The following is a 15712-nucleotide window of genomic DNA, read 5'->3' as shown; positions in this document are numbered from 1 at the left end:
AAATAGCAACCACGTTTAATATTTTGGATTACGATCATTACAATGGATTGAAGCTCTAATTGACATGAAAGCAACAGGTTGTTGGTCATTGGTCTATATGGATTTAGCCAAGCATTTTTCAACAGGTCTATTTAACATTTTTGTAGCTTTGATACTTTTTTCTATTGAGGCTATGCATACAAACTATGGCACAAAACAAAATTGTTTGGGAGTTATTTATATTTTCACTGGGCACTTTAATGTAATGCAGAATGGTTTCCAGTGCTCTGGTTCATTCCGTAACTTGTAAAGAGGATAGAAGAGTAGGAGTTCTCCACCCTGCTGATAGTTTAGGGCACAGCGAGCAGAGCAGTGATTAATTCCATAACCAAGCTCACAGCAACACCGCAACCAACTCGAAAACACTTCCGGTAATTGGCTACTCCAAGCCGTGCTGCAGTTTGGTCACACCTAGTGCAATCAGAAGTGAAAAACCTAATAGACTCAATAAACAAATGACTTGAGCCTAATCACACAACGTGTTGGCGTTAAGAAGCAGGCAATATTCATAAGCAATATGCATAACTACTGTTACAACTCGTTTTCACAGCAGACAGGGAATGTAGAGCAATGTATAACTCCCTCGTACGCTCAGATATGCTGGGTAATATTATGTTAAAATAGAACCCCAGTTGCCTACAGTCATTTTGTTTTACATCAGTTAGTAAAAGAGGCTTCCACATGGAGTCATGGAGTGGATTTTGGACAATCTCATGCTGTGATCACACAGACACATTCATTCTCTGAACTCCTATAGGCCCCCGAATAAGCATTTACTATGTGAAACAGTCAATTTCAACTCAAAAGGAAAATCAATAAATATTGGCAGGGATGGTGTCCGTATCAATACCCCCCCCCCCCAAAAAATAAAATAAAAACCCTGGTCTTTTGAGTTCACAAAGTAAAAAAAGTACACAAGCCAGTGTTGCACCAGAGCTGAAAAAACAGCACCTCAAATTGTTCCTAATTGAAATGCCTATTAAAGTTAATAGAAAGTAGATCACAGTTTGGCAATTATGTTTTATTCACCTTATGTCATTTGAAACCTAGAAGCCTCTGATATCTTTTAGAAATGTATTCTTTGACATTTCCATTGTCTAACAAGAGCTATTTGTGGTAAAGACAATTGCGTGGCTAACAAGGCAAACTAAATTATCTGGACGCTACCCGACTTTAATGCAGTGTAACAGATGTGAGCTAGCTGGCTAGTGAGCACTAGTAACCATCTAATAGTGACGTTGCTTTGACACATAAAGTAGAAGAGAGTTAAGGTCAGGGGTGTTTCCACGTCTCCACCATCCTATACCACAACACCCATTCAGATGGTCACTCTGTTGAACTCTAAATGCACTAAACACTCCCCCTATCCGCCCGGTCTGTACCCCAACGCAACGTAACATACCTTATGAATCCGGCTTTCAAAAATGTACATATAATATCTCATGCATTCCCCTTAGATCAGGCTGATCACCCTTGTAGGTTAAGAGTTAGCATGCTAACTCCAGGAGGAAAAAGTGACATTGTTAATATGGGATTAACTTGTAGATCAGTCATATAGGAATGCATCAATAATAGATGCAATGTTTACGGGCTGAAATCAACAGAATAGCAAAATAAACCTTTATGTTGTACAGGACCAGAGTTATATCGTGCTGGCCACGTGCTCTGACTGCAGAAACCACTGCAAAAACCACAGAAACAAATACTGTACGATTCTTTATGATCAGGAATTCAGATGCTGTCTGTCGGCAATACGGTACAGTAAACCGATCAACAGATAATCTGCTTCTTTAAATTGAAAACAATAAGATAACTACAGGACAGCTACACGTCGAACAAATCACCTTTCCTGCCAGAACGAAACGGCTCCCAAATGGGGAACAGAGGCCCAGATGGAGCCTAGACATGGCCAAGAGAGACACCCCACACTCCAGCGTTACGCCTCCACTCTCCGCGCTCACACTGAGCCCTGGCAACAATGACAGGCTCATTAACGGAAACGGCACAAGACTTGCTGCAGTCGTGAAGAAGAGTCTAGACACGTTGTCTGAAAACTACATTTCTGGAGGACAGAGATTTCTAGACCAGAGAGGATTCCTGGTGCATCTCTGAACCCTGCCTCCCTGCGCGCATTGCATCAGCACGTTGTCACAGAGGCCATGTGAGGGAAAATGGGTAGCTGAAATCTCTCGGCTTTAAAATGTCGTGCGTATGATGCCACCTTTGCACAGCTAGAGCAATGAGCAATGGGGTCGTCATCCTGGAAGTACAAAACATTCCCCAACATAGAAGCTACCGACCAGTCTCCGCTAGTGGGAAAAGACAACAGGGAGGGTTAGTGCAAGACTGGAAAGGACATTTGTTTTGTTTATTTAGCATTTTTAGGGGGTCGCTTTGGGATTAATCAAGATAATGTTTTGGTCATCGGGACGTTAGCCCGTTATAGACTGACTGTGTTGGCCAGGCTCTCCAAGCAGTGAGAGGCATTCGCTGCTGTCCTTGATTCATTCGCTATGGGAGGTCTGACAGATCCAAGAAGTTCAAAAAGTTTCTTGTTTTGGGGGAATATCTAGTGGTGGCCACTGAGCTTACCATGTTTGTTTGTATGTGTGTGTGTGTGTGTGTGTGTGTGTGTGTGTGCGCGTGTTTGTGTGTGTGTCTGCATCTGTGTGTGTGTGTGTGTGTGTGTAGTATTGGGGGGGCCTAAACAGCCCTGTCAGACCCAGGACAGGACCAATTTCTATTATCGCCAGACAGCAGGGTGTCTTTATCTCCTGCCATGCACAGAGCACTTCACTCTGGCAGGCTGGTGGGCATCACAGTCACACTGGCAGAGCATCACAGCCCAGGCTTTGGAGCAGACTGAGCATGCCCGATACCCCTGGGCAGTGCTGAACTCTTGACCCCTTCTGTCTCCGAGACGAGTGTCAGAGAGCCGTAATCCCCTAATCCTTTTTTCACAACGAATTCATCTTAACATAAAATGTGGGACTTGAAAAAAGGCACGCATTTCACTACCTTAGGAAAACAACCCGGTCCCTAGCATTTTTTTGTTTTCATGTAGGCGTTCTCTGTTTTGCGGTGTTGTCTAGAAAGAGTAGACAAGGAGTGGGTGTTGCTTTAACCTTCATTGTTTGCCATCTGCTGTTGTCGTCGCTACCTCCGATCGCCTCGGTGCTGTGTGAAATAAGCCTGTTCTCCATGTAAAGCTGAGGGTACAGGCAGACGCGGTGCAGTTGAGCAAGTGACCAGCTGAACCCCGAAACACATGGCCCTGGTGCAGGGCCCAGCCCTAATTGTTTCTCAAATGACACGGGCTGTATGTGGGCAAAACGATAATTATGTTTTAGATTTCTGCATGGATTTCTGCCTTAAGCAAGTCGAGAAGTGGTTGCAACTGTAGGCGACTCTCTTCAACAGCGGACAAGAGGCACAGATAAGAGAGTAGTTCATTTGTTTGAATGCAATTGAAGGCTTCTCAGGACCCTGAGTCATTTTTACCTGTGTCCTTTCCTCTGGAGGTGGAAGATTTTCAAATGGGGAGATGTACATTTTTGTTCTCTGGTTCCCATCACATATTTATTGAATCTCTTTCGGAGGCTTGAAGCCAGAAACATAGGATTATCAAAGGTCCTCTGAGAAGTGTCCTATTTTATTTCCAGGGACTGATCAGGTTTAGACATCTCAATTTGACGATTAGAATATTCCCATTTCATACTGTTAAATTTGAACAAATGTGATGTTAATGCATTTATCAAGTGTTCTGATGTACATCCATACCAGCCAGATTTACATTCCTCAGCATGACATAGTACTTAGCAGATTAAATTTGTCAAACATTCAGCAGTGGTAGGAGGCTCTTGTGTGGCCGATACAACCCACGTGACATAAACAGCAAGGAAGAGACATCAAAAAACTGTCAGAAGGAGCACTGTTGTCAGTCAGGCCAGGCTTGCACTGCTTTATAGATTAATAAAATATTGCGAGCCCATGGACTCCCATATATTTACAGTATTAATTCCTTAGCAGTTAAAAGGATGAACACCAGCAGTCACGATGGCCCCTAAAGTCCAGACTCCGGCATGACTAATTTAAGAGCAATTTCACTGCACACATTTTCCTTTCCAAGATAGTCGTGGTAATTGCCAAGTTTCCGCCCCCTAGTGGGAGCCTGACACACTGCAGTGGACAGCTTACACACACACACACACACACACACACACACATACAGACTTAGATGTCCCTACTACTTTTATCAGCGCACACTGCACGCATAGATCCAGATGTAGTTCAACCTCAATATATCCCTACAGCTTTGTAACTGATCAATGTGTTGTGCCTGTACTCTCACTGATAGGTCTATATATGAAATTATTATTAAATATCAATGTTTTTTTTTTGTTTGTTAATGTAATCAAATTCATTAGTCTTGATTGAAACCAAGTATGGCCCGGTGTCACACAATGATACACAGATTTGTGACAGCAAACACCTCAAGCTTACCATAAAACACACCTGGCATTAGCTATCTGTTCATTTAAATATTACACATCAAAACAATGCTCGAGGGTTTCTACACATGGCAGTGACTATACTCAATCGGTTCTTTGTGTCTCATTGTGGTATGTTGTTAGGGCAGGCCACCGTAGAATACTATAAAATAATTGGAGACATCAAGGCCAAGCACAAGAGGATGAACCCCCAAACCCACAATCCTTATGGTAAACTAATCCTGTTTTCACGAGTATATGTGCTAGCTATAACACTGTTGGTGTTTACGATGCGGCCCAGATTCCACCCTATGTCTGCAGGAGGGAAAACTCATTAAAAGTTATATTTTTAGAGCGATTACTCCTACATGGGCTAATCCCCTTGTAAGAGCTTTGCTTAAAAAGAGTAACAAATGCTCCTAGTTGATTGCGGGAGTGAAAGGCTGACCCAGGACCCAGGACTCTTGAGAGGAACTGCAGGGGATATAGCCTTTATCAGCAGAACAAGTTGTCTGGCTGCTCACTAACAAACAACTCTACTCAAGCAAGCTGTTATGCCAACAAAATGAGCTTACCCACCTTGGCAAAAGCCTTCATTAATTTGACAGCCTCGATCTGTCCACTTGAGTTTGTGGTCTAATGCTTGTACTGTACTTAACCCTTCATGGGATTGACCTGACCTGCCATAACAGCATGAACAGAAGACAACCGTGTTAGCTTAATGCCCCCTTTGTACATCCTTAAAAGACCTTTTAAAATGTGTTGTTTTTCCAATCGTGTCTTGTTTGCGTTGCCTCCGCAGTATACCACATTGTTCAGACAAAATAATAAGATCACCAGTACCTACTGTGCACGTTCGCATTGATGCACATCCCATCTGTCCCATCGGTATAAAAGGAACACTACTGCAGCAATGTGTTTCAAAATTCTTCATCTGCCACAAATCAACTGCAAACCGCAGGGAAGCTATGTACCTGGCTCTTAGGTGACCGCTCTCCTCTTGCTACATTGTTGTGATTTTAATTTGAAATGCACGGCCCCGCGTGGGGTTAGTATCAGTGGCGGGAATCTGTTGCGCATCCGCAGTGTGGTACAAAGGCCCCTGTCAACAAATCAATAGAGGGCTTTCTTCAGTGATGCGTTATCTGCAATGCTTCAAAAAAACAAAAAAATGCATATATAAAATAGGAATCTCACCAGTGGGAGAAAGAAAAGGAGATTTAGAAACCTTTTTCATCCCTGAGACTCAAGGGAATTGTTATATTAACCCTGTTACTGTTTTTCCTATGCATTGTCAAAAGGTGAAGATGATGCAAAAGTAAAGACTCCTATCTGTCTCCAAATATATACTATATGTTTAAACAACTAAGAATCACAGCATTTTCAGAGTTCTATCCATTCATTTGTGCAAGCATAAGTGTTGGGACAATTCAACTTAAAGCAAATGTAAGAAGTATAAAAGAAGATTTTTTACGCAAATCTCTTGCATGCATGTTACAGTTAATGTGGTGTGCCCATTGACATCACCAAACTCTTGGCATCATCCTTTGAGATGCATTGCCTAGCCGTTACTGCAGCCATCTTGAGATGTTGCTTGTTTTGGGGAGTTTGGGACAGTAATATCTTCTGCAAGTGAAATGCCCCTGCCATGACATCGCCCCCACCATGCATGCCCATGCCATGACACCACCTCCACCATGCATGCCCATGCCATGACACCACCATCCCCATGCATGCCCATGCCATGACACCACCTCCATCATGCAAGCCCATGCCATGACACCACCTCCACCATGCTTTACACATGGGTTGGTCTGCTTTGGATCATCTTTTGCTTTTGCCATAAAACTCTGTTCCAAAACTTTACAGGCTTATCTCTGTACTATTTAGCAAATTGTAATCTGGCCTTTCTGTTTTTGGTGCTCATCTGCTTCCTGCAGATTAGTAGTAGATTGGGATACTTTTACCCCAGCACTTGGGAGATTGTTACCCCAGCACTCCGGAGTGTTTTTTCACTGCGGCTAGTAATTTTTCTGCCAACAACTGCTGTTATTTTCATTGGCTCACCTGGTCCTTGCTGATGGCCGAAGACACCCAGAGTTTCTTTCCGTTTCAGGACAATACAAAGTGATTTGGCTATGCTTAACTGTTAACTGTGCTATGGTTCTGAGTTCCTCTTTCCTTTAAGCATCCAAATAACTTTTCCTTCATAGCCAACTCCCTAGTCTTCATGTTGGATTATGCCTACTGACACGAAAGCCAAAAGCAAAAGATGGAACTAAGACTATACATTCTCAGCACTTTTATGTGTGAACAATCAATGCAACAGGAATTACCAGATCAATCAGAAACACCTATGAGGCAGTTGTCCCAATACTTATGATCAAATAAAATGTGGGGATGGAAAGTGCTTTATTCTTATTTCGTAGAACTTGTAAGGGTTGAAGTGGACTGAAATAAAAGTTAACATTTTGTACTTTTTCCTCATATTCATCTTATAATCACATTTCCATATGTCTTGAGTGTACAGCACAAATATCAATTTTGACACTACTGTTCCAATACTAATGGAGGGCACTGTAAGACGGGATGTTCAGTAAGATGTTATACACAGAAATTGTAGGGACAGATAAACAGAGACTTACGACTTACTGAAATTGGAACCACAAGTGCAGTAAGTTAATACTGTTTTAATTCTGTGTGAGGGATAAATGTTACACCATTCCTGTTAAATTATAAAAAGGCTAACAGTTGCTAAAAGGCTCAAATCTAGATTTATTGTCTGGAAGTTTGGATAGCCAGACATGTACATAGAAGGACTTTAAGTTAAATGTTTTTCAAGAACAGACAGTTAAATTATTAAAATGAGTTGAGTAAAACAATGCAGAAATTAATCGTATAATACAAAATCCCTGATCCAACTAATCAAACTCTGATCATTCCATGTAATATTCTCCAATAAGGTAGATATGATCTATTCATTTTCAGTAAGCCATCACAGATTTTCATTCACAACGTTATTAAAGAGTAATTACATGAGTAATAAATGCAGCCTAACACATGAGATACCAGCCTTCCAATGAGCTGAAATCTATCCTGGGTTTATCAATCTTGGACTGTAATCTGTTTTTTTCCCCCTCCAAATTAAATTAACGTCAATTGCAAAAATGGCTCAGTCTAAGGGATTTAATGCAACCTGCCTGAAATATCCCACTTCTCTCAGAGAGCCTGCTGCCTGCCATCTTTAAGTGGAATCCCAAGCCACAATAATTAATCCCCTTGAAATGGAGTTCCAACGTACATTAAGATGCTAACAAGAAGTCAATCAAGAGGATCAGCTGGATTGACTACCGTGTCGAGAAAAATGTCAATCGCACCCAAGAAGATGTATTCCATGGAACGGCATTCATATGAACCTTGAGACCAAGAAGGGGTCGAGGGTAGAATGGAGAGTTTTGATATAGGTATCAGACCTTAGTCCATTATTAATAACTAAAGGCTGGCTGATGTCTCACCATGCTTAGACATGAGCAACGGAGGGAAGCACTCTCTCTACAGTATGAGAATAGTTAATTCCCCCATACTTCTGACCCACTTGGGTAAAAGGGACCGAAATAGCTGAATCCCTGTTCTTTTATTATCCATAAAGATAAGATGGTAACTACTCACGGGGTTTAGGCCAGCAGGTATGCATAGTTCCGCTGATAGCGCTATCTTGCAGTCCCTGAATTAGGAACAGACTAGCTAACAATTGGAGTTGTTATAGGGATGTTTGTTTACCTGTATAGGGAATTGCTAACTGTCTGAACAACACTGGTTTAATCAGCCTGCTATCCCTTATGGCCATGAAAGCAGCACAAGGAAGGCCAACCTATTTGTGTGTAATCAAACATCACAGACAAAAAATGATCAAGAAAAACGAAGCTATTAGTAGCATATGTATTGGTAAACTAGAACAAGTGGAAAGAGTTGTTTTTCTGGTTTGCACATTCAACTAAGATCATAATTCAAATTTGTTGGATTAGATGTGTGGAACCTTAGATCTGAGTGACCTTCAGTATAATTATGGTTTGCAGAAATGTTTGTGAAAAGCAAATAGTGAAGGAGAGCTGAAGTCGAAAAGCAGTTCAAGTGTTGTGTGATCACTGAGAAACACCCCACACAAACTGACACCCTGATACTATTAGTGGGCTGTTGGGAACAGGAAGTGATAACAGTAGACCACGCACATTGCAATTTCAGCTATATCATCTGTGTGGAGGAAACTGAACAGTTAACAACTGCTTGATGAATCTAGATGACCAACGTGTTATAAGATAATATCACTGGATCATAAATCATGTTTATATGATTGGATACTTATCTGTTGGCTTCAATTCTAATTATTGTTTCAGGGGTGTGATATGTATATTAGATCTACTTTCAGAAAGAGGCCAACATTTTCAACAGTGATACCAAGTTGTACTCACTGTTGAAGTCCAACCTGAGACGCAGAAGATGATGGTCTCTACCACAATATGTAGGTCGAGTTATTTGTTTAAATGTACTGTACTTGTCTAAATTGTCCGCATCTAAATGAAATGACACATGTGGCAATGTGTGGAGCAAGTACTTCTGAGGTACAAACATTTGTATTTATGGCAGACCAACCTCAATTCCCAATTGGATGGAATGTGTAAATGTTGCCCTGGTTGGCCCTCATAAGTCGTGCTAAAATGGAACACCTTGTGAAATCTTACCAGAAACAGATGTATGGAATTAAAAAATCGAGACATTTTCATTGCATACCTTGACAAGAGGGGAAAATCTGAACAGGCCTCGGAAAAATCGCCTCACAGAAGTAGTAACTGGCAGTTACATATGCATAGAATGTCAGTGCACAAGCTTGCCATGGAGTTGGCAATAACACTAAGCCAGTCCGTGGTGAGAAAGGACCACCTGGAGGAAGATTGAGTGAGCGGGGAACTAAGTGTACAATTGACTGAACTGAAATTATTTAATTAGCTGTATTGAGTCCCCCATTGTCCCCTCAGAATGCACCTGAAGGCCATGTTTGAGCTGGGTTCAGAAAGGAAGAGCCAGCGGTTGCTAAGCTGTCCGTCAGGCTGACTAGAATTGTAAAGGTCCCTCTAGCCAATTAGTTAGGATCGTGTTTGAGATGGTACGGGCTTGAGGCACACCTTCCATTTATCACCTTCTCTCTATACACTCCTCTCTCACTCACTCTTTTTCTATACCTCTCTTTCATTCTGTCTCTATTGCTTATTCTCTCTCTCTCTCTCTGTCTCTGTCTCGCTCTGTCTCTGTCTCTCTCTCTGTATTTGCAGAGAAGCAACACTATTCATCTCTTCGGACAAGAGAGGTTGGGCAGCCAAGTCATTAGGCCAAGGTGGTAACAAGTAACACGTCTATAAGTGATGTTAAACATGATGTGCAAAAAGACATCAGTCTCCCATCCTTCTGAACCTCTTTGCTGGGATTCTGCCAGAGAGAGGCTGCTATACTTAACAGGCGTTTCATCAACACACATGATGTTATGCAGGTACAACTGAAGTTGTTTACACTTCTATTAAGTAGGTTTTGTTCCCTTTTGATGGATGACAGCTCGATATTTCATAACTGACATATTCTACAGTAAGTCGTAGTAATACTGTTTCATATATTGAAACTGTCGGAAATAATAGAAGAAACCTTATCTAAATGTCCCCTGTGAAACCACCAACTTAGATTTTAACAAGGAAGTCGGAGTGCTGTTAGCACAGTCTGAATCCTGATTTTACTGCTGTTGATATCGAGAAGACACATTTTTTTCTATCCCTGCTACAATTTGACAGCCCTCAAATATTTGTTATTGTACTTCCATTTGGGTTAGAAGATGTCGTGTCTCCCTGCTTTGACGACCCCCACGGGGACAGCCGAACCCTGGGGGCACTTCTGCACCTCGCCGCATTGCCTCCAGCCGGCCCCAACACACCAGACACCCGTGAACTCGCCCCGCGAAAGTTAAGTGTTGCCGTCTGCATCTCAACACAGTCAGTCTGCACTGCAGTCTGCAGGGCAGCGATCCTCTGGGCCTGGAGCTGCCCGGTCCTCAACCCTACGCCCGCGTCCCAAATGAAGCCATCCTCCCTACACAGGGCACCACTTTCTTTACCAGGGCTCTGGTCAAACGTGCACTACAGTATGTAGGGAACCTGGTGTCCATTTTGGAGGCCCAGTTGCCCATAACAATGGCCTGAGTCACACTGAGCCCACACCGTCACTCAGCCGAGGTATCACTGACACCGCTGCTGACAGGGTCACATGGCTGCCAAGGAGGGTCTCGCTTTCTGTCCACATCGCTGACCTAATTACTGTTTTAAAAAAATATATATAATCGGACACCTAGTAAACCGTGACCCGATTAGTGGAAACGGCTGCCATGGTTTCACCCAGGAACGCGGGGCAGGGGAGAGCTTTCTAACACTAAACTGATCTGTCGACCGTGTGGCGATGTGGAATGGGAACGTGGAAACGTAATGCTGGCCTGTTCCCCGGTGACACTCAGCTCCAAGTGAAGGGAGCACAAAATACATCTTATGTAACACAACCCAATCACGGCTAATCTGCATATTAGTCATCTCTCTGTATGCAGATGTCTGCCCGTAACTGTATGTATTGTAATTAATTACTGTCGTGCAGCAATTCAAATGTCTAATTTCATCTCTATTTCAACACTGCGTACTGTAGGGTATAGGTCATACCGTGGTTTTGATCTGCGTTTCACTGCAGTGAGCCGTGTGTATTTCCAACCGATTGGCGAGGATATTAACAGTGATTACTGTTATTGTCATAAAATTGGCTTGAGGATAGGGGGAAAGATTGAGTTTGGGAAGAAGCGTTAGTGGGATAATTGAAAATGCACCTAGCAGTCTGAGTCCATTGCCAGATCACTGATAGGCTACATGTTGATTGAGAAACAAGATGATCCTCTCAGCAGAATGTATCTATTCATCATAGTTGTTGGCTATCATCAGTCAGGTTTTGTTCAGGCCGTTATATTAGCATTTGTGTTAGGTTTCAGTTTGTTTTAGTATAGAACATTTTTGTTTTTTAAGGTAAAATAGTTCTGTAACCTATTATTTATTTTTTACAGTGCTAGAGCTAGGGAACAAGAGCAAAACAAAACAAAGATTGTTTATTTCAAAGAGGAAAATGTCATATATATATTAATAGATGTTCATGCTGTGGAGCTGTGTATTTTGCTGCCTCTACCTTACTGTCAATCTGGGATTTTAAATGCCAACCAGGCCTCTCCTGCTGAAAAATGCATTGACAAGGCTGCCTGGTGTGATAGCCTATCGGTTTGTGCTCTGTAGACAGATTGTTATTTCCTGTTACTCATTACCCCCCCAACCCCCCCCCCCCCGCCCCCCCCCCATCGTCTCTTTACATGTTAAAGACCCAATGCAATGTAAAGCCATTGGTGTATCCAGTACCATACTGTCTTTATGTTCCATTCAAATGAATGCAAACAAAAACATTAATGACCACATAGCAGTTTTAACAAAAACAACAATACTTTCTCAAGCAGTAATTATGTGGGGTCTGTTTGGCAGTGGTCTCATTGAGGGACTAAATTGGACTGCCCTAATGGGCTGTTATTGGTATAATGGTTTGAAACTTTATCATCGATCTATTATCTTATCCACTAAGTGACACCAGGCTACCCACAGCCCCTCGTGCAAAAACTGCTGATTAGAAACAACGATGTGGAGGATCATATTATGCATTTTATTCTAAATTGGTTTTTCCTTTTTTGTGTGGTTTGACATTTATTGGAAAACTGTCTTGTAAACAGATTTTTTTGTTGTTGTAATGTTGTAGTATAGACCTTGCGTAACCAAATCTTTTACAATACATGTAGGGTCTTCGCCACTGTATCGAAAACAGTTTTGATAAAGCCTTTTCATTCATATTTCTTGTGTGTGCGTGCGTGTGTGTGTGTGTGTGTGTGTGTGGCGGGGAGTATTTTTGTCAATACTGTATCATCATTTATCTGAGTAGATATTTTATTCCCGTGTAAAGTGAAAGTGAAAACATTTTTATTCAACTGCACAGTGGGTGGTTAGACGGATCTGTCATCTTCACCTTTCCATTGGTAATAAACTGCAGTCCATACCCTTTAAGAACATAAGAGATGAAGGAGGTATAATGTTTAAGTCCACATCCTTCATTGCAGAAAGTGATTCATGTTCCTTCCAGTAGCCAATCTAACAAACCTGCACTTTGCAGCGTGTTGGCCAAAACAACCACCTGAATTTCCACCAATGCAAATTACAATAACAGCTTTTTGCGTCTGCAGCAATTCCACAGTGACAGACCGACAGGCACATTTTAGCCATTTTTCTTCTTCCCCCAGCAATACAGCTGCACTCATTAGAGCCATAAATAAAGTTGCTGCTGAAAAGTTGAGGGAAAAGCCGCATCATGTTCTCATGTAGAATACAGACATCAACTTTCTCCTCCCCCATCCCACTCTCCCTCACCCCCATGCGTCTTTTTCTCCCTTTTTGTTGGGTTTTCTTGTGAAGTTGGCACACTTCAAAGCTATCGGATTGACAGCACTGCAGACTGAGGGATCCTATTCATCTGCCTGGTGGAATTACGCAGGCATCTCTCTTGAGCACTACTTCAGAAACCGACTCTCTTTACTTTAAATATCTGGCCTCTGTATGACACCCAGCAACACGAAGGAAAAAATACAGCTGTGAACCGGAGGAGAAAAAAAGTTTTCTCAACTACAGAGAAGGAAATAGAAAAGAATAGTTTAACACCATCCAATCGCACATCAGTAAAGCATTCTGCAAATTGCTAAATGAAATGGCATCAGTTTGGCTTTGTGAGATTGTCATCAGGCATATACGAGGCTCCCTGGGAGAGACAAAGAGATAGAAGAATAATCTACAACACCAAAAATAATTCACAACACAAGCCGAGGGCTGTTCTGTTAAAACTGGACTGCCACCAAATGACAAATAAGAGCCCAGCGTATGAAAGGCTAATGAGTTTTTTGCTCCATTGTCCCTATGTCAGCAACATATCTCTCTCTCTAAACGAGGGTTTGTTTTATTGTGCTTTAGTGATGGGGCTGATTTTTCTTGGTTCTCAGTTGCTAAGCGGCATCGTCCGAGCATGCTCAGTAGTGACGTCCCTGTCCTCTGGGCCAGGTGCAGTGTTTTTGCTCTGACCGGACAGCCAAACCGGTCTGTGTGAATTCAGGACCACTCCACTGCTCTCATTGTGTCATCCATCATGGCTGTCATCATCCTATCTCCAGCAGTATCACAAACAAAGCCCGTGTGTAAGCAGCTATCTGCACCGCGCCAGGGTGCTGCAATATAGCTGGGCGGGAAATATCTTACACTGGGCCCTAGCTTGGAGGCACCAGAGGGACATCTGAGAGCAGGGTTGACGATAATGCAGTTTTCACATTCACAGAGGTATGGTCTAGCGCGGTGCCTGCTGTACACGACACATTGGCACAAACATGATTTGGCGTTTGATTATGCACGGGATGAAAGTTCATGACATCGAACAATATAACACGTTTGTTCCAAAACTTATCCAGACATGCCATTATACAAACCCTATGGCTGGGTCTCAAAACTCCTAAGAATGATAAACAAATTAATCAACAATACATATTTTTGGCCAATTCGTCATAAACATGTAATCATCCATAAACCACCACAACAAAAGTCTACTGAAAAATAAATAATCTGCAATGATTTAACGTAGGTAATATATTTGCGCCCCAGAATTATCCACAGATGTAGGTATGTGGACATTTGCTAAACCATCCAAGCCGACCATTTTGAGAAAACGCATTCAAACATCCACACGAGTCACATTAATAATTAGCAATATATGACTTGTTTCTGGTAAGTACAGTTCTAACCTATCTAGAAGTACTCTAGGAGAAGACTCAGAAATACCCCCGAGACAAGTGGTCTCTTTGGTGACGGATGTTATTGGATTTATTAAGACCATCCAGCGCAGATGTAATCAGTGCGTTGCTGCGGATGTTGCTTTGTAGTATAAGCTGCCATCGATGCGGCGATTCTAAAGGCATGATTGCAAGGCTAATGGGACATAACAGAGTAATTGTGTTTCACCACCGAAGCTTTATTGGTATGAGTAACATCACAGATATTGGATCCAATACCCAGATACATGTGTCTCCGCCCTGACATCATCCACAGAGCTGAATGGCAGGCTCTCAAGCATGTTCCTTTGCGTGGATTGGTGGATGCATCTTATTATTTTAATACTTTTTGAATTTTGAAGTAGGGATGTTTATGTCAACCCCCAGTAAGGATTGGAGTGTGAATATGCGTTGATTGTTGATTCAATAGAGACAACTCCGAAAATAGTGTTTCTTTTTTAACTGGGACAGCTGCAATAGTTTTTCTTTGTTGAAGTAGTCAGGTTTTGTGCATTTTTTCTTCTTTTCCTTTTTTGTTTAATTGCCTGATTGTCTACAGCCCATTGACCTCACCAGAAGCTGGTTCTGTTCTCTAGTGATGCTCTGGCATCTGGAGATAAATCTGGAGATCGATTTGGCCAGTCCAAAAAACGTCCCACTTTTTTCCCCTGAAAAAACTCTCTAATTGATATGGCGATATGTTGGAGTGTTTGTCTTCCTGTATGATGAAGTGCCGTCCCATGACTTTGGAGGCGTTAGCTTGTACTTCAGCCAAATAAATGTTTCTATACACTTCTTCTGTCAGCACCAATGTCAGTGAAGACTAGTAAGCCAGTTACAACAGCAGCCATACATGCCCATACACTTTCACCATATTTCACAGATGAGGTAGTACGCTGAGAACCTTTTCTTCTCTTCCTGTTCCCTTTGCCATTACTCTGGTTTGGTCATCTTCGTCTCATCTGGCCACAATACCTCTTTCCAGAGCTCTGCTGGCTCTTTCGGGAACTATAATCTGTCTAACCTGTCTCAGTATTTGTGAGGAAATCAAATAGGGGGATAATGTAGTACACTAGTACAGCCCTACACTAGTAACAGCCCTAACATGACAGAAGTTCCATTAAATCAAATATGTTTGACATATAAAAATAGCAATTCGTATCAGTCTCCCGGCACAGCCAGAAGAGGACTGGTCACCCCTCTGAGCCTGGGTCCT

Source organism: Esox lucius, chromosome 18 (genome assembly GCF_011004845.1).
Source record: "Esox lucius isolate fEsoLuc1 chromosome 18, fEsoLuc1.pri, whole genome shotgun sequence".
Taxonomy (NCBI): Eukaryota; Metazoa; Chordata; class Actinopteri; order Esociformes; family Esocidae; genus Esox; species Esox lucius.
The sequence above is the reverse complement of the archived record's forward strand: the minus strand, read 5'-3'. Positions refer to the sequence as shown.